Source organism: Delphinapterus leucas, chromosome 3, assembly GCF_059928025.1.
Source record: "Delphinapterus leucas isolate spDelLeu-1000000601 "Yukka" chromosome 3, BTC_Dleu_Yukka2, whole genome shotgun sequence".
Taxonomy (NCBI): domain Eukaryota; kingdom Metazoa; phylum Chordata; class Mammalia; order Artiodactyla; family Monodontidae; genus Delphinapterus; species Delphinapterus leucas.
In genome coordinates this window covers 150,178,240-150,206,156 of record NC_143131.1, presented here as the reverse complement: position 1 = coordinate 150,206,156, position 27,917 = coordinate 150,178,240, and the positions used below count along the sequence as shown (strand labels likewise).

At 37.3% G+C, this 27,917-nt stretch overlaps 1 long non-coding RNA gene across 3 annotated transcripts in view; it reads left to right on the top strand.

The window, feature by feature from the left end:
• Nucleotides 1-27,917, top strand: part of LOC149749733 (uncharacterized) — an 80,362-nt gene that overhangs the window by 10,564 nt on the left and 41,881 nt on the right. The gene's annotated exons all lie outside the window — the stretch shown is intronic.

Here is a 27,917-nt window from a genome sequence, read left to right as displayed (position 1 = left end):
AAAAAAATGTATTCAGTGAAAAACTATGCATCCTTTCTCTCTCTCTCTCTCTCTCTCTCTCTCTCTCTCTCTCTCTCTCTCTCTCTCTCTCTCTCTCTCTCTATATATATATATATGTATATATATATATACACACACACACACAGACACGTACTTTTTTTTAATGCAGGCTTCTTAGATTTCCCTTCTTGGTTATCAGATTCTAGCTCTGTTTCTTGTCTCTGAGCTATTTTGCAACTCTTTGTAAGTTGCAGGTAACTAATAGATATATAAACTCTTCTCTGTGCAGTAGTGATTTTAATTGAGTACCTTTTTTCTGTGGAAAACTGGTTTTGTCCACATTTGCAATTAATTTCAACATTCCTTTACTCCATATGAATTTTTCTTCCTTTTCCCTTCATTCAGTTACAACATCTGCTTGATTTCCTCATCTAAGTAAAGTAAAATCTTTAATGTGCATTCCTTTTTATATCTGTATGAGAATCATAGCTTTACTTTTTCCTAAAAATGATCTTTTAGCACAGTTCTCACCAATGGCTCATATTGCTCTCCTGGGCAGATGAACACCCATACATTTTCACACAAACTACTGTAAAGTTGTGCTCCCGAATTCTGTATTTAATAATGTGACATTAACACATTTCATTTCATATGATGCCAATTTCCCAGAAAAATTCTGGACTCTCATGTGAAATACCCAGAATCAATTTTGCCAGTACAATTATGAATTCAAATGTCAAATGATTCATTTTATACCTCAGCCCCAAGAACATTGCATCCTCCTAGTGGAAGGGAGAATTTCTAATGATCAGTCTTTGAGCTTCCACAAGTCATTTAGTAAAATTTTAGACACTTTGTGTACAACAGAATTAGTTTGTCAATAATGAAAGATATCATTGAGTGTTTCTAAGCAAATTCATACATTGCCTCTATTCTCAGAAGTGTATACTTCAGTGACTAAGGTTCTGAGAGATTGTAATTCATTAATTCTTAGAGGAAACTTACTTGAAGTTATATTCTAAAACTGTCTTTTAAAAAAGATTAGCTCATGACTCATAAATTGGAGTGGTTCATTTTTTGTCTTGTCAAGGAAGAAGAAAACGTACTTCACTGACAAGGAAAAAGAAACATTGCATCTTTGGCAAAGGTGCAGTTTAAATATTTAGAAAATTGTGATTCATAAGTCAAAAAAGGTAACGATATAATATCATTTCCAGAGCTGTATCTGTGCAAGCACTTTTTGTACCCATATAACATTAATTGATTTTAAGGTATCATTTGTATAAGTTATTATTAACATTGAAAATATAAATCATGAAGATTAAATGACACAATTAATTTACAAAAAATAAGTTCATCTAACGTTTATTTTGTAAGACTTTTTAAAAAATATTATGCCAGGCCTGGCAAACTTTAACAAATATTTTAATTTCTTATAAATCATTTTTTGAATGTGACTATTTTAGAGGAATTATAGATGAAAACAGAGTTTTGGTTGACAAATTGAAAACTTCACAAAGAAAGAAGCATAGATTTATTGATTGATATAGCTAATATGTTTATGGCATCTGTGAGAGCCACGTATACAGGTAGATTGTGAGATGGGTTGATGATTACCAATTTTGTTCTGACGTTATGAAAATAAAAACTCAAATGTTACACAAAACTTATTCTTTGAGTTGGGGTGGATGGCTATTGAAAAAGAATAATTAGATGCTTTCTATTTTGGGGATTTCAGTAGCTGGGTGGACACTGTTGTCCTGACCTGAAATAGGAAAGACTTATGGTGAGGGGGAAGGTCTTGGGGCTGGGGTAAGAATGGATAGTTCTGTTTGTAACAAACTTACTTCTAGAATTCACATTTTATTGTAGATGTGTTTTTACTTGCATGCAGTAGAGGGTGACTGTAGTCTTCCTGGGACTTGAGCCTTTATTTCTGTTATATCAGTCTCAGGTTCAGTTGTTTGTTTAGCAGTCATGTGTGGAAAAGATGTATTGCATGGAAAACTATGCATCTTCCTTAGATTACCATCTGTAAAATGCTTACTTTAAAAACCTTAGTTGAACTTACTTTTATCCATACTGGGTTGACATTTTTGGTATATTTTTAACAGTTCTAAGACAAAATATTTCACTTGTCATTGAGAGATTATACACTAGATTTGGGGAAACGTGGGGGCTATCCTGATGAGGCCTCTCATTTACATTTCCTCATTTGTGAAAGAGAAAGTATTTAGTTTCTGGAAACTTGGGGTTGCCTCCCCCCTCTTTATGTTAGACTACATTTTGAATTGGCCTTAGAGTTCCTTCAAATAAAGCAACAAGCAATAAATGGATATTTTCATACTTCTATAAGCTCTCTTCTTGAAGGAGAGATCCCTTGTAGTATTCACCATTTTAGCTCCAGAACCTACATTGTTGATGGTTGAGGGTAGATCTCATAGAGGTGTCTTTGCCTTACTGGGGAGTCTTTGTATGGCTTATAGGGTACAATTCTAAGGTCAAAAGGAAAGTGATTGACTCTATCCCTAACATTTCTCAAGGACCCGTGATGATAGAGAATCACAACTCTCTTCCCACATTTGGTACCCTAAGAGGTAGATTTCTGTTTATTCTGTATAAGAAATATTTTTATTTATTACTTTATTTTATTTTATTTTATTTTTTGCGGTACACGGCCTCTCACTGTTGTGGCCTCTCCCGTTGCGGAGCACAGGCTCTGGACGCGCAGGCCCAGTGGCCATGGCTCACGGGCCCAGCTGCTCCGCGGAGTATGGGATCCTCCTGGACCGGAGCACGAACCCGTGTCTCCTGCATCGGCAGGCGGACTCTCATCCACTGCAGCACCAGGGAAGCCCAAGAAATATTTTGAAAAGAAGCAAACATCATTTCTAATCAAAGAGATGTTTTTCAAAGGAGTTCTTCAAAATGTACATGTTCTTTTCCTTTGGGATAGTACATAAGATCTACCTTCTGGAAAGGTACACACATATCAAATCATGTGCTTCTTCCTTAAAAGGAAAAATTCATGTTTGGTCAATCCTCTTTACTTCCCATAAGGAAAAATTAACTCATTTCTTAGAGTGTCCAGAGAGTCTCAAGCTCATAATGAGTACTTTATGGAAATTTTCTCATAATTGAAGATTAATGTTTAGTTTATGATTTTATTTCAATAATCTCTACCATATTTATTTTTAACCCATTGCACAAATAGGGGTAACATAAGTTGACTAAAGCAGTATAACAAAGATTTTATGTTTGATGGACTTGGGAAGAGGGAGGAATAAGAAGTTTTTACACCCTTTTTCTCACTTGTTCCCAGCAGTGATCTCAAGTTTCAGGACAGTCTGGATGGCAAATAGGCAAATAGAGAAAAGTATGCTTTGTTTCTGTGGCAGTCTCAGAGCCAATGACTTCTCTGGGAGAGAGGTAGCTTATCCAGCCTAAAATTTTGAGACTGAAAACTTGGAGGGAAGCTGGTCCAAGATTTCTGCAGGATAAAACCCTTGGTGCTACTGCCAGAATAGAATAGATGTCTGGTTTGTGATATTAGTTATCTATTACATTCTTGGAAAGGCTAAATATCAGCTTCCCTGGTACCCAGCAAATGGCGATAGGTCAATTACTGCTGCTCTAAATGAATATTTTTAAGCAACTTTTTTCCCTTGGCATTATTTAAAGCATAAGTGGTTAGATTTATTTATTTATTTTTCACCAGTGTATACATGTCGATCCCAGTCGCCCAATTCATCACACCACCACCCCCACACCCCCGCTGCTTTCCCCCCTTGATGTCCATACGTTTGTTCTCTACATCTTTGTCTCAGCTTCTGCCCTGCAAACCAGTTCAAGTCTACCATTTTTCTAGATTCCACATATATGTATTAATATACGATATTTGTTTTTCTCTTTCTGACTTATGTCACTCTGTATGACACTCTCTAGATCATCCATGTCTCAAGAAATGACCCAATTACGTTCCATTTTATGGCTGAGTAATATATATGTGCCACATCTTCTTTATCCATTCGTCTGTCGATGGGCATTTAGGTTGCTTCCATGACCTGCCTATTGTAAATAGAGCTGCAATGAACATTGGGGTACATGTGTCTTTTTGAATAATGGTTTTCTCTGGGTATATGCCCGGTAGTGGGATTGCTGCATCATATGGTAATTCTATTTTTAGTTTTTTAAGGAACCTCCATACTGTCCTCCATAGTGGCTGTATCAATTTACATTCCCACCAAAAGTGCAAGAGGGTTCCCTTTTCTCCACACCCTCTCCAGCATTTGTCGTTTGTAGATTTTCTGATGCTGCCCATTCTAACTGGTGTGAGGTGATACCTCGTTGTAGTTTTAATTTGCATTTCTCTAATAATTAGTGATGTTGAGAAGCTTTTCATGTGCTTCTTAGCCATGTGTATGTCTTCTTTAGAGAAATGTCTATTTAGGTCTTCTGCCCATTTTTGGATTGGGTTGTTTGTTTTTTTAATATTGAGCTGCATGAGCTGTTTATATATTTTGGAGATTAATCCTTTGTCCGTTGATTTGTTTGCAAATATTTTCTCCCGTTCTAATGGTTGTCTTTTCATCTTGTTTATGGTTTCCTTTGCTGGGCAAAAGCATTTAAGTTTCATTAGGTCCCATTTGTTTATTTATTTTTTTTAATTTCCATTACTCTAGGAGGTGGATCAAAAAAGATCTTGCTGTCAAAGAGTGTTCTTCCTATGTTTTCCTCTAAGAGTTTTATAGTGTGTAGTCTTCCATTTAGGTCTCTAATCCATTTTGAGTTTTTTTGTGTGTATGGTGTTAGGGAGTGTTCTAATTTCATTCTTTTACATGTAGCGGTCCAGTTTCCCCAGCACCGCTTATTGAAGAGACTATCTTTTCTCCATTGTATATCCTTGTCTCCTTTGTCATAGATTAGTTTACCATAGGAACGTGGGTTTATCTCTGGGCTTTCTATCCTGTTCCATTGATCTATATTTCTGTTTTTGTGCCAGTACCATATTGTCTTGATTACTGTAGGTTTGTAGTATTGTCTGAAGTCAGGGAGTCTGTTTCTTCCAGCTCCGTTTTTTTCCCTCAATACTGCTTTGGCTATTCGGGGTTCTTTGTGTCTCCATACAAATTTTAAGATTTTTTGTTCTAGTTCTGTAAAAAATGCCATTGGTAATTTGATAGGGATTGCATTGAATCTGTAGATTGCTTTGGGTAGATAGTCATTTTCACAATATTGATTCTTCCAATCCAAGTACAGGGTATATCTCTCCATCTGTTGGTATCATCTTTAATTTCTTTCATCAGTGTCTTATAGTTTTCTGCATACAGGTCTTTCCTCTCCCTAAGTAGGTTTATTCCTAGATATTTTATTCTTTTTGTTGCAATGGTAAATGGGAGTGTTTCCTTAATTTCTCTTTCAGATTTTTCATCATTAGTATATAGGAATGCAAGAGATTTCTGTGCATTATTTTTGTATCCTGCAAATTTACCAAATTCATTGATTAACTCTAGTAGTTTTCTGGTGGCATCTTTAGGATTCTCTATGTATAGTATCATGTCGTCTGTAAACAGTGACAGTGTTACTTCTTCTTTTCCCATTTGTATTCCTTTTATTTCTTTTTCTTCTCTGATTGCTGTGGCTAAAACTTCCAAAACTATGTTGAATAATAGTGGTGAGAGTGGACACCATTGGCTTGTTCCTGATCTTACTGGAAATGCTTTCAGTTTTTCACCATTGAGAATGATGTTTGCTGTGGGTTTGTCATATACGGCCTTTATTATGTTGAGGTAGGTTCCCTCTATGCCCACTTTCTGGAGAGTTTTTGTCATAAATGGGTGTTGAATTTTGTCAAAAGATTTTTCTGCATCTATTGAGATGATCATATGGTTTTTCTTCTCAGTGTGTTAATATGGTGTATCACATTGATTTATTTGCGTATATTGAAGTATCCTTGCATCCCTGAGATAAATCCCACTTGGTCATGGTGTATGATCCTTTTAATGTGTTGTTGGATTCCGTTTGCTAGTATTTTGTTGAGGATTTTTGCATCTATATTCATCAGTGATATTGGTCTGTAATTTTCTTTGTTTGTAGTATCTTTGTCCGGTTTTGGTATCAGGGTGATGGTGGCCTCATAGAATGAGTTTGGGAGTATTCCTTCCTCCGCAATTTTTTGCAAGAGTTTGAGAAGGACGGGTGTTAGCTCTTCTCTAAATGTTTGATAGAATTCACCTGTGAAGCCATCTGGTCCTGGACTTTTGTTTTTTGGAAGATTTTTAATCACAGTTTCAATTTCATTACTTGTGATTGGTCTGTTCATATTTTCTATATGGTTCAGTCTTGGAAGCTTATACCTTTCTAAGAATTTGTCCATTTCTTCCAGGTTGCCCATTTTATTGGCATAGAGTTGCTTGTAGTAGTCTCTTAGGATGCTTTGTATTTCTGCAGTGTCTGTTGTAACTTCTCCTTTTTCATTTCTAATTTTATTGATCTGAGTCCTCTCCCTCTTTTTCTTGATGAGTCTGGCTAATGGTTTATCAATTTTGTTTATCTTCTCAAAGAACCAGCTTTTAGTTTTATTGATCTTTGCTATTGTTTTGTCTCTATTTCATTTATTTCTGCTCTGATCTTTATGATTTCTTTCCTTCTGCTAACTTTGGGTTTTGTTTGTTCTTCTTTCTGTAGTTCCTTTAGGTGTAAGGTTAGATTGTTTATTTGAGATTTTTCTTGTTACTTGAGGTAGGCTTGTATAGATATAAACTTCACTTTTAGAACTGCTTTTGCTGCATCCGATAGGTTTTGGATCATCTTGTTTTCGTTGTCATTTGTGTCTAGGTATTTTTTGATTTCCTCTTTGATTTCTTCAGTGATCTCTTATTTAGTAACGTATTGTTTAACCTCCATGTGTCTGTTTTTCCCTGGAATTCATTTCTAATCTCATAGCATTGTGGTTAGAAAAGATGCTTGATATGATTTCAATTTTCTTCACTTTACTGAGACTTGATATGTGACCCAAGATGTGATCTATCCTGGAGAAGGTTCCATGTGCACTTGAGAAGAAAGTGTAATCTGCTGTTTTTGGATGGAACATCCTATAAATATCAATTAAATCTATCTGGTCTATTGTGTCATTTAAAGCTTCTGTTTCCTTATTTATTTTCATTTTGGATGATCTGTCCATTGGTGTAAGTGAGGTGTTAAAGTCCCCCACTAGTGTGTTACTGTTGATTTCCTCTTTTATGGCTGTTAGCAGTTGCCTTATGTATTGCGGTGCTCCTTTGTTGGGTGCATATATATTTATAATTGTTGTATCTTCCTCTTGGATTGATCCCTTGATCATTAGGTAGTGTCCTTCCTTGTCTCTTGTAACATTCTCTATTTTAAAGTCTATTTTATCTGATATGAGTATTGCTACTCCAGCTTTCTTTTGATTTCCATTTGCATGGAATATCTTTTCCATCCCCTCACTTTCAGTCTGTATGTGTCCCTATGTCTGAGTGGGTCTCTTGTAGACAACATATGTATGGGTCTTGTTTTTGTATCCATTCAGCAAGCCTGTGTGTTTCGGTTGGAGCATTTAATCCATTCACGTTTAAGGTAATTATCAATATGTATGTTCCTATGACCATTTTCTTAATTGTTTTAGGTTTGTTTTTGTAGGTCCTTTTCTTCTCTTGTGTTTCCCACTTAGAGAAGTTCCTGTAGCATTTGTTGGAGAGCTGGTTTTGTGGTGCTGAATTCTCTTGGCTTTTGCTTGTCTGTAAAGCTTTTGATTTCTCCATTGAATCTGAATTAGATCCTTGCCGGGTAGAGTAATCTTGGTTGTAGGTTCTTCCCTTTCATCACTTTAAGTATATCATGTCATTCCCTTGTGGCTTGTAGAGTTTCTGATGAGAAATCAGATGTTCACCTTATGGGAGTTCCCTTGTATGTTATTTGTTGTTTTTCCCTTGTTGCTTTCAGTAAGTTTTCTATGTCTTTAACTTTTGCCAATTTGATTACTATGTGTCTCAGCGTGTTTCTCCTTGGGTTTATCCTGTATGGGACTCTCTGCTCTTCCTGGACTTGGGTGGCTATTTCCTTTCCTATGTTAGGGAAGTGTTCGACTATAATCTCTTCAAATATTTTCTCGGGTCCTTTCTGTCTCTCTTCTCCTTCTGGGACCCCTATAATGCGAGTGTTGTTGCATTTAATGTTGTCCCAGAGGTATCTTAGGCTGTCTTCATTTCTTTTCATTCTTTTTTCTTTATTCTGTTCCGCAGCAGTGAATTCCACCATTCGGTCTTCCAGGTCACTTATCCATTCTTCTGCCTCGGTTATTCTGCTATTGATTCCTTCTAGTGTAGTTTGCATTTCAGTTATTGTATTGTTCATCTCTGTTTGTTTGTTCTTTAATTCTTTTAGGTTTTTGTTAAACATTTCTTGCATCTTCTCAATCTTTGCCTCCACTTTTTTTCCAAGGTCCTGGATCATCTTCACTATCATTATTCTGAATTCTTTTTGTGGAAGGTTGCCTATCTCTACTTCATTTAGTTTTTTTTTCTGGGGTTTTAACTTGTTCCTTCATCTGGTACATAGCCCTCTGCCTTTTCATCTTGTCTCTCTTTCTGTGAATGTGGTTTTTTTCCCATAGGCTGCAGGATTGTAGTTCTTGCTTCTGCTGTGTGCCCTCTGGTGGGTGAGGCTATCTGAGTGGCTTGTGCTAGTTTCCTGATGGGAGGGACTGGTGGTGGGTAGAGCTGGCTGTTGCTCTGGTGGGCAGAGCTCAGTAAAACTTTAATCTGCTTTTCTGCTGATGGGTGTGGCTGGGTTCCCTCCCTGTTGGTTGTTTGGCCTGAGGCAACCCAACACTGGAGCCCACCTGGACTCTTTGGTGGGGCTAATGGCGGACTCTGGGAGGGCTCACGCCAAGGAGTCCTTCTGCTGCCAGTGTCCTTCTCCTCACGGTGAGCTGCAGCCACCCCATGCCTCTGCAGGAGAGCCCCCAACACTAGCAGGTAGGTCTGGTTCAGCCTCCTCTGGGGTCACTGCTCCTTCCCCTGGGTCCCGATGTGCACACTACTTTGTGTGTGCCCTCCAAGAGTGGAGCCTCTGTTTCCCCCAGTCCTGTCGAAGTCCTCTAATCAAATCCCGCTAGCCTTCAAAATCTGATTCTCTAGGAATTTCTCCTCCCATTGCTGGACCCCCAGGTTGGGAAGCCTGACATGGGGCTCAGAACCTTCACTCCATTGGGTGGACTTTTGTGGTATAGTTCTCCAGTTTGTGAGTCATCCACCCATCAGTTATGGGATTTGATTTTATTGTGATTGCACCCCTCCTACCATCTCATTGTGGTTTCTCCTTTATCTGTGGTAGTGGCGTATCCTTTTTGGTCAGTTCCAGTGTCTTCCTGTCGACGATTGTTCAGCAATTAGTTGTGATTCTGGTGTTCTGGCAAGAGGGAGTCCTGATCCCTTACTTGAAACACCTATCTTTCCAAAGATTATGACAAGAAGAAGGTTCAAATAAATAATAACGTTTCTTCACTTTAATGATAACTTAGAAACTCCACTTCCTTTTGCACCACCCTGGTCTCGCAGCTCCCGCCCCTGCTCCTCGGACCAGGTCCCCTATTTATTTTTTTAATACATCTTATTTGGAGTATAATTGCTTTACAATGCTATGTTAGTTTCTGTTGTACAACAAAGTGAATCAGCCATATGCATACATATATCCCCACATCCCCTCCCTCTTGAGTCTCCCTCCCACCCTCCCTGTCCCACCCCTCTAGGTCTTCGAAAAGCACCGAGCTGATCTCCCTGTGCTATGTGGCTGCTTCCCACTAGCTATCTATTTTACATTTGGTAGTGTATATATGTCCATGCCACTCTCTCACTTCATCCCAGCTTACCCTTCTCCCTCCCCATGTCCTCAAGTCCATTCACTATGTCTGCATTTTTATTCCTGCCCAGCCACTAGGTTCATCAGTACCATTTTTTTTTTTAGATTCCATATATATGTGTTAGCATACGATATTTGTTTTTCTCTTTCTGACTTACTTCACTCTGTATGACAGACTCTAGGTCTATCCTCCTCAATACAAATAACTCAATTTCATTTCTTTTCATGGCTGAGTAATATTCCATTGAATATATGTGCCACATCTTCTTTATCCATTCATCTGTCAGTGGACATTTAGGTTGCTTACATGTCCTGGCTATTATAAATAGTGCTGCAATGAATATTGTGGTACATATCTCCTTTTGAATTATGGTTTTCTCAGGGTATATGCCCAATAGTGGGATTGCTGGGTCATATGGTAGTTCTAATTTTAGTTTTTTAAGGAAACTCCATACTCTTGTCCATAGTGGTTGTATCAATTTACATTCCCACCAACAGTGTAGGAGGGTTCCCTTTGCACCGCACCCTTTCCAGCATTTATTGTTTCTAGATACTTTGATGGTGGCCATTCTGACTGGTGTGAGGTGATAACTCATCATAGTTTTGATTTGCATTTCTCTAATAATTAGTGATATTGAGCATCTTTTCATGTGCCTCTTGGCTATCTGTATGTCTTCTTTGGTGAAATGTCTATTTAGGTCTTCCACCCATTTTTTAATTGAGTTGTTTGTTTTTCGATATTGATCTCCATGAGCTGTTTGTATATTTTGGAGATTAATCATTTAGATTTATAACTAGAACCAAATATATACTTAAGGACAACTTGTAAATATGAAAAATAATGATTTTGACTATGTATCCTAAATATAGAAATTACCTAATGAATATATTTAAAAGTAATTTTAATCTTCATAGCAGTGATGTGGCCCAGGGTTATTTTTGGCAAGGAGAAAATTAGACAACGAATTGTATACAAAGAGTATTGAAGAAATTGTAGAATATCAGTTTTTCCTTTAAGATCGGTATACTTTTAATCAGCTTGTGTTAGCATAGGAGAGAGAGACCCCAAAAAAAGTAAAGAATAATTATCAAAAGTATATATACCTAGTCTTCAAATTTCAACTGGATTGAGAAAACTTATATTCTTCTAATAATTTCCCAAATGGCAACTCCAAAAGTTTTTGGAAAATCCCAGTGTATTATAGGCACAATTATTTTTCAGAGTAAATTAAATCTAGAAACCTTGGCTTATTAAACCCAGACTTTTCAGATTTTGTAATCTGTTATTTTACTGATTTTTTGGAGAGGGGAAATAGGAAGACTCTCATACCAAAATTCACCAAAATTTCTTGACCAGCTAAACTGGTATTGAAAGTAAAATCATGCATTTTTAGAAGTATTTTTTTAATCTTTAAAAAACAGTTTCAATGGAACTTCACTATTATTTAAAGAAGAAAAAATCTGTATGATTTTTGGCATTATTTTCAAATTTGAATTTATGAAACTGTTTAGCAATGCTGTGAAACAAATTCTTTTCACTCTATTTTTTTGAAAAATATCTTTTAAATAACGAATCGAAAATTTTTTGGCTGGAACTTGTTGCTATAATTCCATAAAAGGACATCAGTTGATCATGCTTTTCTTCTGAGGTTGGGGAAATTTTACCTCTTCTACTTTATACTCCTGTGATAGGAGCATTTAACATTTAAATGCTCTTTTAACTGATCTGGCATATTACAGGTTACAGGGTATGAGAGGAAAATTAAGTTTACATATATACCATATATAAAGCAGATTTTCATTAATAATACATATTTATTTCAAAAGTAATAGTAATGGTAATAGTAAGTAATAATAAAGAATGGATGATCAGACAAGAGTATGATAACCATGAAGCAATCTCAAAATGATTTTTTGGTAAATAATATGGTTTGACGTATGAGAAGTGGTATGTGTTGAAGCATGAAATTCTTCAAGCATTCTTTGATGATGATAGCATTCCTTAGGAATTTTTAAAAAATATTTTATGTACACCAAAAATACCAGTTTCATATTTTATCACTGTTAGAAAAAAAGGCTTTCCTGTAGTTTTCCTTTGGGTTGTAATTTTTTCCAGGGGCAGAAACTATGACAGATTATCCATTTCCACAAAAGTGAAGCTAGTCCACCATTCTGTGTTCAATCAAAGGTACAGTTCATCTATAAATTTTTGTCATTGTGTGTTTCATGTAGAGAAAGAAACTAGTATGTCATAAATGTGCTGCAGTTATTTTCCATTTCTTGTTTCAGCAGCAATAAAAGGAGAGAGAGAGTTACACATTTATTTACTTGTCAGACTGGACAAAGTTCTTCAGAAAGAAAAATCATATGCTACCTTAACCACTTTAGCAATTTTTGCAATCCAAAAGGAAAAAAAAAAGATTGATTTCTGTTTAACCTGTTTTTTTTTTAATTCTGTGGGTAACACTATTTTTTTTTTCCTAGACATTTCTCTCCCTCAAAATTAAGGGGCTATTTTAGAACCATTTTACAGTGTTTCTTGAAAAACTAAAGTTCTCTAGGAGACTGTCTGTTCTGTACTTGAATATGTAAGTACTAACCATGTCTGAAGGTATTGAGATAATAGATACATTCTGTTTACGTGCTTTGTAGTGAGTTATTGTTCTTAAGCCTGTAAGATGCAGCTACAAAGAAGATGTAAATGGAGAATTCACTCAATAAGCCAGAAAGAGTGTTACCAAACTAGAACTTTGGGTCCACTTGCCCACACACAGTAAAGCCAAGCTCTTGTGAAGGAAAGTGCAGTCTTTATTGAAAGGCCAAGTAAGGACCTGAACTCTCCCATGGATTTCAGGGAACGGTTTTTAAAGGCAAGATGAGGGAGATAGTTGCAGCGTGCCTGGTAAGCTCCTGCATAATTCTCTGATTGGTTGATGGTGAGTTAACAGGATGGTGACAAGGGATTAACATCATCAGTCCTCAGGCCCCAGCTGGTCTGGGACCTACGTGCTTATAGTCATCATGCAGTTAGCTTCTTCTGTCTAGTGCGGGTTTTAGTATATGCAAAACAACTCAAGAGTATGTGTCAGATGCTGTTATCTATGTCCTTCAGGGAGGAACTAAAGATTCTGTGACTGTAAATTGTTACCATTTCTCCTGGTCCAACTACTATTTTTTGTTACTACGTGTTCACATTCTTTCAATCATTAATTCTTGAGCCAGCCTTTTATGACTCAGTGGAGGCCTGGGGGAATAAATATTTTCTACAAACAAGAGGCAGGCGGAGGACATGTGGCCAGGGTGGGGGTGGTGGGGACGTTTGTCCTGGGAAGGCCCCACAAGGTCCTGCTCAGTTATAAGAAGAGAGAGAATTCTCTTTTTAGGCATTTATTAAGTATAACACTGTGTTCACTTTTTAAAATCTAATAATTGGCATCATTTGGAGAATAATACACTAATTCTAGAGGCAGAACAAAGAAAAGGTACATTGCCTCCCTTTTAAAATATTTACTTCTCTGATTAAGTAAAATCCAAAGAAAAACACAATGTAGATATGGGATACAATATCTTTCATAACCAGCAATGGTGATAAGACTTTCCAAAGAAGGATTCATCTACTTCAGTGAAGCTCCATGAGCCTATTGGGAAGAGCCCTTTTCTGCAACTTGCATTTTTAGATATTTTTAACATCCTATGGAGTGTGGGTTCCTGGTGTTATCATATGTCAGGCCTTATTAATCAGACCATTTTATACAGATTGCCATCTGCAAACACATCTGTAACTGGGTCAACGTTGTTCTGATTAAATTACCATGACTATTTTTCTTTCTTTGTCTTTCCTTTTTAAACACAGGATGTGAAGCCTCAGATTCATACTAACGTAACATTTATCATCCATATGTGCCAATTTTCTTCTTTGAGGCAAAGCATGACAAATCATTTAAGTGTTCACATTAGGAGTGCTAATCCTCTATGTCAGGAGTAGTCAAACTATAATCTGTCAGCCAAATGAAGGCTGCAGTTTATTTTTCTATAACCTGTAGGCTAAGAATTGTTTTTACATTTTTACAAGGTCGTTACCCCCCAAAAAAAAGAGTCTGTGATGGCGACCTTACGCCATGCAAAGCGTAAAATATTTACTATCTGGCCATTTAAGAAAAAAAAATTGGCAGATCCCTGTTATATCTGATGGCATTTATATATGCAAACATACAAAATGTTCCTCTTTTGTTAAATCTCTCATTTTCAGCTCTGACATTTTTTCCTTAGGCTTGCAGCCTATTACCCTTCTCTTGTTTCATATGCCATAGGCACTAGAGAAGAGTGTGTTGTTGCTCATGTGTGTAATCAAATGAATTTAAATACAATTAACAGGGCTTGCCTCGTGGCACAGTGGTTGAGAGTCTGCCTGTTGATGCAGAGGACACAGGTTCATGCCCGGGTCCGGGAAGATCCCACATGCCACGGAGTGGCTGGGCCCGTGAGCCATGGCCACTGAGCCTCCGTGTCCGGAGCCTGTGCTCCGCAACGGGAGAGGCCACAACAGTGAGAGGCCCGCGTACCGCAAAAAAAAAAAAAATAATACAATTAACATATGTCCTTTGTTTTTCACCCCTCTAGTGATGTAGTTAATTTAGTAATATTTGATTTATTTCATTCATTTTACCCAGAAAATATTAATAAACTATATATGTGTACAGCAAATAAGGTACAACCCCTGACCTCACATGCTTATAGTTTGTGAAGACAGAAAATTAAATAGGCATCACAATCCCTTATCAAAATATTCAGTACTAATATATAACGTAGAGCAGGTCATAGTAGAGAGACAAAATCAAATGGTGAATATTATGGAAGGCATTTGGAGAACTTGAACTCTGCATTCTGAAGGCCTACTTGAAATTGTCCAAATGTAGGAGAAATATAGGGAGAGGAAGTTTATGTAAGGTTCCAGGGTTGTAGAGAAATGGTCCATTCTAGAGTGAAAACGATACAGTGCATGATTGGAAAGCTGGACATTTATAACCAAATTTCTAGCTTCATAGAGCCATAAACAGGGACAATGTGATTGTCCCAATATTTTCAAGAAAAAGTAAATAATTTTCTAGTAGTTGTAGCTTATTATTGACTTAAAAAATAAAGAAAAGAGAAAGATGGTGATAAAACATATATTTTCATGACAGCAAATCCTTAGACCTTTAGAGAAAACCGTTTAACTAGAAAGCAGTTGTTCCATTAGAAAATAAAGCTCACTGGCAGTGTCATTTGGAACGTATAAGCAGTGTCAGTTTTCTTCTCTTAGGGAGTAAATGGTCAGCCATGCAGGTGTTATCAGCAGTAACGAGGCACTTCAGACTAGGGGATGTAGAGACCGAAGAGTGGGGTTTCATTTATTTTCTCCAGTACATACAATCTTATTAACTTGAAAATTAAAGCTAAATAGTTGGTTTCCCATTGCTTACTCTTAGCTGTGCTGTAGCCACTAGCCAAATATGACTATTAAAATTCAATTAACTTAAATTGATTTGAAAACTCAGTTTCTTAGTCACACCAGCCACACTTCAGATGCTCAACAGCTACATGTAGCTAGTGGCTACTGTATTGGGCAATGGAGATTTGGACATTTCCATCATCATAGAGTGTTATCTTGGAAAGGACTGGCAGTTGCATTAATTACAGTAAAGTCATTTCTGTTAAGTTCTCTAAATAGATGTTATTTGTCATACCCATTCAGACAAGTTTTTCTTTTGTTATTGTACTTAAAGGGTTCAATCTTTGAATTTCAGTTCTTTTTGTCTTAGCTAGATATGAATTCCTTCAAAGTTTTCTTCTTCACATGGGATCCACAACATACAAAGCATTTGCAACCATATTTACTTCTCAATACTTAGATATTAAATGTTTTCATTGGAAGTTAACATAAAGAAAACATATGAAGTTAACATAAAGAAAAGCGCCTATAGCTCAGTAAATCATCTCAAAGTGAACCCATACATGGACCCTAACTAAAGTCAAGAAACAGAATATCCTTTGCTATAATTGTATTTATTGAGTAATTAATGTTTTTGAAAGAGTAGATTTTTAAGTTCTTTCTGTTTTTTTAATGTGATTAAATTTAAAGCTTCACTGAGAAAATTTTGGTTTATTCAAGAAATAGTTAGACAGTTTTCTAATTATCAGTTTTTCTCTTATTTTCTTTCTTCATGATGCTCATAATGTTGGCCTCCTTTGTTAATTATATTAATTCTCACCTCCTTAGCCATAGTTTAGAGATGTATATGGAGCTGAGGGGAGTGTAGACAAAGACCAAATAATAAAATATTGAAGTTATCATATTCTACAGTTTAATTCTTTGACTGTTGGTTTTTACTAGCATTCCATATTCTGAAAATCTGAAAAACACATATTCTGAAAAACACATCTAAATGATACAACCACATACTAAGTGAGAATGGCCAGGTATATTATTAATTTTTTTAGAGTAACCTTTTCTTTGAAGTATAACAGTCATGCAGAAATGTAATCCAACATCAGAGACGTTGAATGTCATTAAAAATATTCTTCCACAATTTAAAAAGCTGCAAGGTACTCCATCCCACAGATGTACCATGATTTAGCTTTCTAACTCCTGTTGCAGTTTTCTGGCTTTTTACCTAGTCGTCTTACCCCTCTTTCCATAATTCTGCAAAAATGAATTCATCTGTGTTTAATATCTTTGTGCCAATTTCCAATTTTTCCTTAGAATAAAATTCCTAGAGGCGGAATTTCTGAGTCAAAAGGCATGTGCGTTTTTTGTTTGTTTGTTTGTTTTTTGCGATACGCAGGCCTCTCACTGTTGTGGCCTCTCCTGTTGCAGAGCACAGGCTCTGGACGTGCAGGCTCAGCAGCCATGGCTCACGGGCCCAGCCGCTCCGCGGCATGTGGGATCTTCCCGAACCGGGGCACGAACCCGTGTCCCCTGCGTCGGCAGGCGGACTCTCAACCACTGTGTCACCAGGGAAGCCCCCTAATAAACCATATCTAAAATAAAATTTCACTGAATCAGTTTGAGAAGTAGGCCAGTCTTCATTGTAGGTGTTTAACAGCAATGGTAGTTTGATAGTTTGAAGTGAAAATTAATTTCCACAGGTATTCATCACAGTTTTACTTATTATAGATGAAGCATTCTTAATTGAGTATTCGTAGACACTTAGGATGAGCTTTAAATTATTTGACTCCCTGAAATAGTATGCAAATCCTGAGGTTGTGTATATATTGGGATGGTCCATACCTTGATCATATAGATTAATCTACTTAATTTCTAAATTTGTTCTTCCTTCTCTATCCCTGTCACCACTTCCCTAATTCAAGGCTTCAGCATGTCTTACACAAATTGGTTTGTTGTACTTGGGCGGGGGAACATGGCTTGTCCCACTAAAGCCATCTTTTATATAACCATTGGAGAGCTCTAGCAGCTATGGAAAATACATGGTAAAGATGAATATAAGCATTAATTTGATTATCTTGTCAATTCCCTGTAGTGGTTCGCATCTGAACTATAACTGGTGAACAAGTTTTGCTGTCATCTGCTCCAGGTGGAAAAGTTCATCCTTTGTCTCTCTTTACTTTGAACTCAGTGTTTTCCAGCTCTTTGGCATGTTCTTTCTTATCCCTGTCCCCCTAGATATCTCTATTAATACTATATAATTTGACTAAGGCATTCCCTTCTTTTCTTCAGGAATCCTTCACAGGCTGTTACTTTTCTTCATGCCTCTCTAACTCATACTTGGGACTATCCCTATCATTATAATTACCATAGCATGTGTGTGCAACTTTAGTGTGTGTGTATATCATGTTTCACTTGACGTTGATCTTCTTGAAAGTAGGGCCTATGTTATTAATTTTTATATTCCTGGAGTCAGGCACAAGACCTGGGACACCAAAGGTGCTCAATAAATATATGGCAAATGAGTGAATGAATGAAAATGGATTTTCAGGTCTGCTCATTAATTTAAAATAATTCATTTCAACTAGAACTTGTTTTTATAATATACACACTAAAGACCTGATAATTTTAATTCTAATAATATGACTTCTGAAATTATAATATGTTTAACTTGGTGAACTTTTTATGGTAAGAACATGCAAGTCTCACAGTCATATGTGCCTGGACCCCTTTACACCAGCATTTGAAGAGATCAGAAAGGTCATCATTTCACAACTGAGGAATGGTTGGGGGGTGTTAAATTCAGTGGGTAGGTGTGAAGCAGCATGGTATTATATCACCCCAATTTACCAGTACTGTACACCAGGGTCAAAGACATTGGACCGCTTTGATCCTTACATTTCCCCTCTTTAAAGTGAAATAATGATGACCAGTTCACAGAGAGCTCCTTTCATCGTTTTGGTATATTCCCTACCACACTATCTCCAATGTAGTTTTTTGTTTGAATTAATGGGGAAGAAAAGGAAAGGAAAGGAAGAGAGAGAAAAAAAGGAGAGAATGAGTTAAAACTACAAAACTTATAAAAGTAGTAGAATCTAATATTTATTGTTATCTTTTACTGTTTGTGCTTTTTAAGTGTGGTCTTTGGTGACCACATAGTATTCCTTAACGAGAATGCACCATATGTGTTTAACAGCGTCCCCATTTTGGGACAGTAGGAAAGTTTCCATTTTTAGCCACGTACGTGTAATACGGCCTTGAGGGTGGAGCTTTGCCTGTATGTTTGGAATCACTGCCATACTGTTGGCTCTGAGGGATGGAAGGCTCTCCTGTAGATACTCCAAAACTCTGCACCTGTGTGCCTTGCCGCAGCAGTGTGTCGGTCCCTCTTCACCAGCAACTCTCTGACCATCCATTACAGTTGAGAGTAGCCATCTTTCAAGAGAATGGAAACTGTCTCATCCCCCTTCATACACTACTTGGACCTTCTTCTTGTGCTCATGAGGCACTTTTGAGAACTTGACTCTCTCTTGATCCCTTCAAGGGGATCCAGTATGTGTGGTGGCATTTCTGACCTCTGAGAGGGAAACAGCTGTATTTGAAAATATGAAGTTAGTAGATGAGCAAGATGCTCTTTGGGAAAGAAGAAGAACGAATGTTTTCTTTGAGAAGTTGAGCAGTCACTGTAACGTACAGTAGACGATTCATGTCTCTGTGTAAATTGAATTGTGATTATCTTTCCCATACACTCAAAGCCTTATTTATTTTGAGTACATTATATAGATGCTGCTATCCACAGGATGCAGAGAGGATCCTATGTAATGTGTCAGCCTCGACACTGCAATAGAAAGAACTCATTTGCTTACCATGTTATACGTACTGGTCTGCATTTCCCCAGGCTGTGAATTACTCCCTTCCAGGGAATTTCTGCCTTGGAAGGATCATTAACTCTTTGAGGGTACCAGCAAACCAGGTAGCAGATTCACCTTTTGTGAACTAAAATTCTAAATCCAGAAAAGATGATGAGAGTTCTGAAGTCCATCTCCCTATCTTTGTAAGAGGATCATCTCAGTAAGGAATGATTAAGGTTGTGATTTTTAAGGAGGCATTCCTAGATTCAATTCCTTCCTCCATAAGGTTTAAAATTCCTCTATGCCTCAGTTTTCTCATAGGTAAATAATATCTACCATATAGTTTATTATGAGGATTAAATGATAAATAGAACTTAGATACTAATAAGAACTCAATAGGGAATTCCCTGGCAGTCCAGTGGTTAGGACTCTGTGCTTCTACTGCAAGGGCCACAGGTTCAATCCCTGGTCTGGGAACTAAGATCCCGCATGCTGTGTGGTGTGGCCAAAAAAAAACCAAAAAAACCCCACAAACTCAATAAAAGCTAGCTATCATATTATTAGTCTTATTATTATTGTCATTATTAATTTGATGAGCTTCAGAAAAAATTGTGCACCTTTCTTCATGCCGTTGAGACCTGACTGTCCCTTTAAAACCTGCTACTCTGAAATAATAACCAACCCCAAGTAAACCTAGTCAGTGGAGAAGAATTACAGCCATTTTCTTTCCTTTTTTTTTTTTAACTTTAAAAAAAGAGCATTACAGATAACCCCAGTTATACAGATTTTTTCTTGTGTCATTCCATTTAAGCTCTTAGGAGCACAAAGTTTTAGGTCTCTAGTCTCTTAAAGTAGTAAATTGTTTAAGCAAGAAAATAGCTGCATTGATAGGATCCTGATTAGCTTATTGGCATTTGGCTTTGTGGATGCAAATGCTGAGTGAAGATCTAGGATGCAAAGATTTAGGAAAGCGGTGTTTAAGACCAGCTCTGCCTCTTAGCGTTGCGACTGTGGACTACTCAGTGCCTCTCCTTTGCAGATTCTTATCCAAGTTATGGGACTTGGTAATCTCTGAGATACCTAGAAGAGCTAATATCCTGTGATTGATTCAGAAAGGAATCATGCTTTAAAGAATGGGGAATGAATTCTGCTCCCAGTTCCTCAGGTAAACTATTATTATGGTATAATAAATTGTTGGGGAAATTATTCTAATTTTCCTTGCCGTTGGATAGATACAGCCATTGAAGCATTTCAGGTGAGAATAGCTTGTCTGGACAGCACCACAAAACCACTGCTGGGCTGGATTAAGTTCCTGGCATAACAAGCTGATATGAAAGGTTATCAGAAGTGAGTTAGCCACACAGAGAATTGGCAGGTGTAGCCACTATCAGCAAAGCTTTGTTTGTCAACAGTGTTCCTAAGGGAATCACCTTCTCAGCAATGCCACTGTCCCTGCAAAGTCATTCTCTCTGTAGCTTTGAGAAACTCACTTCTTGGTACAGCCAAACCCTTTTCTATTCAATGTGTCTGCCATCTTTTGAGAAGAGCTTCCACCATAACGTGTCATGTTCATTTCTGTGACTTCATAGTATTTGGCACTTTCTGGGTCTTGAAACAAACACAGTGTCAGCAAACTCATTTCTTCATCCAGGAGGAAAGGGCCAAGTTGTTGTTGCCCAGTTGTTGCTGGTGGACAGAGGCTCTGTTTCCAGGTTTTCAGGGTCCTGGTATACCTGTGTTTACCTTGGAAACTAAGACATGCTGGGGTTTTTTGTTTTTATTTTTGTTTTTTAATCAGGGGTATAGTTGCTTTACAATGCTGTGCTAGCTCCTGCGGCACAGTGAAGTGAACCCGCCATATGTATACACATATTCCCCTCCCTTTTGGATTTCCCTCCCATCCAGGTCACCGCAGAGCACCAAGTAGAGTTCCCCTTGCTATACAGCACATCCTCACTAGTTTTCTATTTCATGCTGGCTTTATCTCAGAAATCACTCTTATCCCTGCACCTCTTGGTTCACCTGTGAGTGAAGACTAGAAACTTCTCTTTTTATCTGACCTCTTGTTTAAAGAAGAAGAGTATTTTGATGTTCTGTTGACACACTGATTACGGTGGAGTAGTGTCTGCCTCAGCAATTAGGGTTTAGTCAGCACTTAGGGCAGAAACCATGTATAGTAAAAAAATGCCTTTAGAAATCCGTTAAGTTTGACATAAAGTGCAGCGTAAGTAGATTTGTGTACAATTCTATGAAGTAAAATACGTATATGAAAAATGCATATCTTCAAACTAGAACCACACTGCACACACTGCAAGCTGATTACTCTGAGAGAGGTTCCAGGGACCGACATACCTTGTAGGCACAGTTAATTTGTGTCTCCCTGTTCACTACCCTCCTGGTTATATTTAGTGCATGGAAGGGCAGGCAGACTCACTCAGGCTACTTAAATTCTTGTTTCTCTCCTTCTCTCTTTATCTCCCTAGATGTGTACAATTAGAATATTATAAGCTAAATACCCAAATGATGTGGCTCCTCTATAGCTAGGGTTAGCTCTGTATTCATAGAGGGGAAAGATGATTTAAAAGATGTTTCAGTAATAGGCTGCTGCAGAGAATCAGTTTAAATTACTTTTTTTTTTTTTTTGCGGTACTAGGGCCTCTCACTGTTGTGGCCTCTCCCGTTGTGGAGCACAGGCTCCGGATGCGCAAGCTCAGCGACCACGGCTCACGGGCCCAGCCGCTCCGCGGCATGTGGGATCTTCCCGGACCAGGGCACGAACCCGTGTCCCCTGCATCAGCAGGCGGGCTCTCAACCACTGAGCCACCAGGGAAGCCCTAAATTACTTTTTGATGCATCAAAGAGCACTTATTGAGCACCTATGTTACGGACTCAGTGTTTTGTGTGCTCCCTCGAAATGCATATATTGAAACCCTAACCCCCAGTGTGATGGTTGGAGGGCCTTTGGGATGTAGTTAGGTTTAGGGTGATGCCCTCATGATGAGATTCGTGTCCTCATAAGAAGAAGAGACAGGAGAGTCAACTCCCTCCCCACAAGCACACATGGAGGAAAGGCTATGTACGCACAAGCTGGAAGGAGGCCCTCTGTAGCCAGGAATCAGCTCTCACCAGACACTGAATCTGCTGGCACTTTGATCTTGGACTTCCCAGCCTTCAGAACTGTGAGAAATAAATGTCTGTTGTTTAAGACACCTGGCCTGTGGCATTTTGTTATGGCAGGCTGAGCTGACTAAAACAACTTACTGTCCTCTTGATCTAGATTTTTTAAGCCAGGGAAAGAATGCTGTTGCCTGCATGTGAATGTAAACGTGATACATAATAGAGATGACATTACAGATCACTGAAGAAAAAAATGGACTGGTAAATAACTAACCTGGAAGTACTATGTTATCCATATAGAAAAAAAAATCTATACCATTCAAATATAAAAAAAATCTGTTGCATTTAGGTTAAATACCTAATTATGTAAATAAAATATTAAAATTTTAAAAATAAAATGTAAGATGATTTCTTATAAACTTAAAATAAGAATGAGGTTGTTTAATGAAATATAAAATTCAAACCTTGAATAAAAGAGTTGACACATTGATCCACATAAAAATATCCTGTTCAATAAAAATCACTATAAACAGCCAAGTCACAAACTGGGAGTAGATGTTTGCAACACATGTAAACAATGTAAGATCAATATTTCATATTTATAAAGAATTTCTATAAATTAGCAGGACAGTAACTAATAGGAAAATGGACAAATGAGGATCGAAGCAGGCAATTTCTAGAAGGGACCATACTGGACTGATGGATAAAGAATTGATAAGATGTTCAACTTCACTAGAAATTGGTGAAATATATGAGAAACAAGGAGATCCAGGAAATCGGTAAAATATTTCAAATTCTTACAATACCAAATGTTGGTAAGGGTGTTTAGAAAGGGACATTTTTAGACCCTGTTGTCTTTTGCATAGCTTGATAAGCCTAATTTGCAGAACAATTGTGTAGTATCTAGTAAGTAAAATTGTACCCATTTTTAACCTAGCAGTTCTGTTACTAGCTGTGATTTTAGAAAAACTCCCTAGTATGTGAGCAGGGAAACATATACAGACTTAATTATGGAATCATTTGCATTAAAACATTAAATACAGTACATAATGTTTATTACAAGGTCTTTCTTTTACTTGTTTTTTCATGTATTTATTTATTCAGTTTACATGGCCTATACATAAAATCACTTTAAAACCTCTAAATTATCTCATGTCCATTAAATGGAAACAGTAATGCTAGGCCTGTTTAAATTACAAGAAAAAATCACTCTATACCAACAAAGTGTTTTAAAAAACCAAGGTCAAAGGAAGTAGTCTTGGGAGAGAGGCATTCCTGAGCTGGTGGCTGGATCCCAGGAGCTGCTGGGCGAAAGAAAGAAAAAGATGCTTTCAGACAGGAGTGGTTTGATTAGAGCCCAGTGACACAGCTAAAGGGAATTAATCATAATTACATGTCTCAACATAGTAAACCTCAAATGCAGTGTCAAGAGACAAAAAAAAAAGCATATGCCATGGCAAAAAGACAAAAAGACTAACAGCATTTATCGGGTGTTATTCTATGTTGAGCATATTGTAAATACAGTTTATATAAAGTTTAAAGTAACAGGGAAAATATTGCAAATATTGTTTAGGGAGAAATATTTTGTAAAAGAATAATATGGACAGTAATGATAATCACCAAAGTCATTCGAGGGAGTGCCTGGGAAAGGGCTGGTGGGGGAGGATGTGGGAGATTGAGCAGCAGTTCACAGAAAGCTTTAGCTATATCTCTATATCTGTGAAGACCTAGTCCATTAAAAACAAAAAGTTTTGAGGCAAATTTGGCAAACTGAATCTGTGGTGTGGTGAATATATGAATATACATTACTTTTTCCCCTAGGTAAGTTTTAGTCTATTTGAAATATTCTAAATGTTTAGAAATTTTAAAATTGCCCTTGCAGTTATTTTTGCAATGTGTTTAACTTAGCAGCTTTGTGAAATGTATGGCGACACAGGGTAAATTGCCCTATACTTAATATCTCCAGTGGTAACAAGGCATGATTTAGAAATTTCACCCAGAATTCACCTCTGTAAACTCTGCAGTAACGAAGTAGTTAAGTTCAGGACTTCTATATTGATCAGGATTGCTTTGAATATAATTCAAAGATTAGTGCTAGAGGAATACACACCTGTGGGAAGGCAGAGTGAACTAAGAGGACTCAGATCATCTATGGATTCACTGCATATTTACATTTTTATATGTTTACAGTGGAAAAAAGTTGCACAATGAAAGCATTAAGAAATATGCTTAAAACTTCCTGCTCAACAAAAAATGCTATAAACAAATTTAGTCAACTCACACACTGATTTTAAAATCATTAAATCTGAAGACATTGCCTCCATTTTCTTGAGTTTAGTTAGGACGCTTCTGGCTGCTTAATATGAATTTTCAGATTTAAATTGGAGTAAAGAGAATGAATGAAGAATATGTATAAAAAATTTATAGGTATCTTTAAAATTTTTTTCTATTAGTTTTCTTTGGTTACATTTAGATATCATGCCAAAAAAAAAGCAAGTACTAAGAATGGAAAACAAAGATTTTTCAGCTGAGAGGATTTATGACTTTATTATCAAATATGTAGTCAGTCATTCAAGCAACAGTTAGTTATTGAGTATCTGCTCTGTGCCAGGTACAGTTCGAAGTGCTGAGGAAGGAGCAGAGAACAAAGTAAATGAGAAACCCCTGCCCTCATTTTATTTATGCTCGAAGGAGGAAGGGGTAGAACTTACTTTCTCATCGTCTAGTGCCCATATACAAGGAAACCTACTAAATGGTAATTGAGAATCTTTGTGGTTTTGGGAAGGAAAGGGGTGGGGGGAGTGCACTGAATGGGATTTCTTGGATAACCGTAAATACAGAAGGAAAACACGCACTGGTTTCTCCTATTATATAAATGAGAACGTTTATAGTAATTTTCTGAGAATGGCATTCTCAAATGTTTTAAGTGCAGAAGGAGAATAGATGGTCGAGTCTGCTTTTCAGCTCTGCTATGACTGCCTGTTTTACTCTTTTTCCTTCCCAACTCTACTGAGCTTATTACTTAATTGATGGGTTTTTCGTTTTCTTTTTTTTCCCCTGAAGAGTAAATCATTGTCTTTATTCAGTAAGGAGTTCAAGTGAAATGTAAAGTCCTCTTTTATTCAACTAACTCTTTACTTCCTTGTTAAGACCTCCTGTGTGTGTCAGGCACGGTCCCAGGCTCTGTGTGTTCAGAAATGCACAGCTCCTCCTCCAGGGGGTCTGTGGTCTAACAGGCCAAATGCCAGTGCCAGTTGTCGTGCAGCATGGCAGGTGATCTTAAGGAGGGATAGACATAGTTCTGAGTGAGCAGTCCTGCCTGAGGTTCAGAAGCTGTGTAGCTGGAAGATTTTTTTCATTGTTGGGGCTTCAAAAATGAGTGATGGTTTGCCAGATGTGAAGTGTGAGGTGGACTTCCCAGCAACCTCACAACCCCATGACTCCCGTCAGTCACTCAGTGCATTCATTGCCTCAACGTGCCATAGCTTCTGTATGTCATTCATTCGGTCATTCATTTATCCGTTGATTTATGCCATCAAATTTAGTATATGTATTATACTCCTTTTGTGGGCCATTTGCTAAGCAGTAGTGAAATGTGTAAGAAAGATGCTGCATTTACCTTCATTTTATATGTCAACACCAATGGCTAGAGTTATTGGCACGTAGGCATTCTAATCCAAAGATTTTTCAATTCAAAATATTGGGTTGGCCAGAAAGTTCCTTTGGGTTTTTTGTAACATCCACGGAAAAACCCGAAGGAACTTTTGGCCAACCCAGTGTGTGAGTTATTATAGTCAGATGGGTAACATGACTTGGTTTTGAATAGAAGTACTTAGTTATATTCTACAGTGGACAAGAGCATTTAGAGGTTATATAATGCATCTGATCATAGTATCGAACCTGATCAGAAAAACAAAGAAAACAGAATTCTTCTGGAGCTTGCTTTATATACTTGTTTCCACACAATCCAAATAATTCCCATTCACTACAATTCTGGGAGAACATAAGAGCACACAGCAATTTTAGGTAGGTTATCTTGTCGGTTCTGACAGCGTCCCTATGGATCATGAATATAGACTCCATGACTTTTCCAGAAACATAGGAATAGTATGTGGTAGAACTCTAACTTGATTGTAGTGTTCACTTCACCATGCCCATGAGAGAACTCTGAAATTCCTAGATGCCTCTCATACTTCTTTTTCTTCTGATATATCTTTTTATAGTTTTAAAGTAACGTTTTTTTCCTTACATAGCTTTCCTTTAACAAGAAGGCAAATATTTCCTTTTTTTTTTAAGTAAAATAAGTAAAACAGTGGGGTAATGTAGCTACCAATATAAAAATGTTTACATTTCTAAAATATGGTAGATTTAGGGTACTGTGAACATAGCCATTTGTGTGTGTGTGTGTGTGTGTGTGTGTGTGTATAGAAATATAGCTTCAATAAATTAGATTTCGTCACAAATGCAAAATTATATTTTTTAACATATTGATATTTCACTTCATCATGTGATATAACCACGTGCTGAAAATGAAGATGAATTTGGAATTTCAAAGACACACGCAAAAGTATAATCCATCAATGGTCCTCATTCTTCTTGGTGAATCCTTCCCTTTTAGGATATTTCCTTTCACTGAAATGACTGGACATAAGGCATGTCAATGCAAAACATAAGTGAAGAATTTAGAGAAGCTAAATTTTACCAGGGGAATAGATGGGAAGTAGAGATTAAGGAAGCAGGGAGCCATTGAAAAATGTTGGGTGGAATTGAGAGGGGCTTAATGTAGCTTAAGGGAGATGGGCTTTCAAGAGAGCTCCGAAGTCGGACGAGTGGAAACAAGAAAGTGATAGAGAGCTATAAGGAAGGGTCAGCAACTGTTTAGTAACTGTTCGCCTCTGCAAGACCCCAGTGCCTGGTGTTGTGGACTCAGTGGAGCTCTCAAGATTCTTGAGGTCTGGAAAAACATGTTCTCGTCAGATGAGAAGAAAAGATCTAAAAAAGATAAAGCAAGTCTGAGAGGTGGAGTAGAAATTGAAATTTAGGACTATTGTTGTCAGTGGCACACTATGAGCAACTTTTAAAAGGCTTGTTAGGGTAAAAATGCACTTTTTGGCTTTTTAAGAAAGCATACTATGAAGAAAGAAATAATTGATCATATACTCAGAGCTAAGCATAACTATTGGCTTGCTGTCTCTCCCATAACAACCAAAAATTGAGGGGAAGGGAGAGCAAAGATGCTGATCTTGTGAGCTTCAGATTGCCACAGCAGCCAGCAAACAACGATTGGACCATGGATCAGTATTTCAAGCAAACAGTCTTGACTGTTTTACCAGCATAATCCCAGAATCTTCACTTTAAGCCAATGTTCTTTGCCCTAAGAGAGCGTCACGCAAAGCATTTGTTTCGTTGTGACTGAAGAACAATTAATTTAGTTCAACTCACTTCGTTGAGCATGTACTATGTGAAAAAACCATACCTAGTCCATAAATCGTAGTTCTCCATGACCATAACCACTGGAGGCTGCTGTTTCAGCATACCAACAGAGGCAGTGAATCTCTAGAAGCAAAACAATCTAGGCCAAAACAAATTAGTAAAGGATGTCTGAGGGTAAGTGGTTTTTTTTAATTGATATAAAATTTATA